Raw genomic sequence first — 1,351 nt, forward strand, 5'->3', positions numbered from 1 at the left:
TGACCGCTGCTGCGCCTCCTCCCCCCGTTAACCCTTTAAAGACACACGTCTTCATTTTCGTCCTCCGCGTTTTCTGTGCCAGCGGTGAAAAGGAAACATTCAGCTCCCTTTGTTGGAGTGAAATAACTAATACTGGGTTCTAAGATACTTCATGACAAGTCCAATTACTGTGCTGAAAAGCCAGTGTATGGGACTGTAATTAGGCGGACAGACGTTTTAAAAGTTAAAGTATTTAATGCAAAAATAGTCCCTTTCCACTGTTATGGTAACTTTAGAGTGCCGTTACAGATGCAGATATGTTTAAGCAGTGACTCCCTGCTGCATCTGCACGACATGCAGGACTGCCTGTGAGGACTGCAACGATTATTTCCATGACGTGCAGATTGGAGAGAAAGAAAGAATTATCGCGATGCTTTAAAAAACAGTCAAATTTGTACACTGAATCAACAATATGTTGATTTAAAGTCTCATATGTGTAGTGTAAGGTAACAACCTTATAACACATCCTCAAAAATAGATTGTGACCTTTCACAATAAGACTTGTGTCTGTTTCAGGACCCTTAATGCTTTTCAGTTGTCTGTGAGTGTTTAGTAGTAGAAACTATCCGGGATGTTTCATTTAACTAACTCACAGGGTCCAAAAAAGTTCAGGGTCCAAATCCATGATATGTTCAAGAATGCTGGGATAAGAGATGTTTTAAAGAGATGGTTTGTGCTGCAGAATTTATTTTTTCTTTGTTTCTTCATTAATAATCTCACAATAAAAGAAGTAATATACTTCATTTGCTATCTAATAATGAAAAGCATGAAGATATAAGTCAAAAGGGCCATACTCATACTATCTCCAGTGCAGGACTTTTACTTGAAACTGTGCATTTTGCATTTGTAGTACTTTACGTACGTGAAGGATTTGTGTACTTCTTACACTACTGCTATGTTGACCACATAATCCCAGACAGTAGCAAGGTGATAAATGTATCGCCAGCTGTTCTCTGTTGGCATAAAATAATTCCCCAAAGACGTGGCATATGCTCTGGGATCAAATTTCTTTATCCTCATCAAACTTGTGTTGTTTTCTAAATTGAAAGAGCATAAGGTCCCACTTTCACGCAACAGAATAAACTCCTCACCTCAATAATTGTATCAGCGTATAAGAAGCTTATTGTAATTACAATATTGTCTTCTTAGGGCAGCAGCCTAGAACATGAAATACAAATCACTCATTTCTAAATTGAATGGAAACCCGTTCAAAGCAAAGCAATACTAGAGGACAGAGGGATTAAAATGTAAGTCCGGTACATTTAATATTTACAGCACAATCACACAATTAATCTGACAATGTGTTCTGTGT

Source organism: Simochromis diagramma, unplaced genomic scaffold, assembly GCF_900408965.1.
Source record: "Simochromis diagramma unplaced genomic scaffold, fSimDia1.1 OVJJ01000061.1, whole genome shotgun sequence".
NCBI classification, from domain to species: domain Eukaryota; kingdom Metazoa; phylum Chordata; class Actinopteri; order Cichliformes; family Cichlidae; genus Simochromis; species Simochromis diagramma.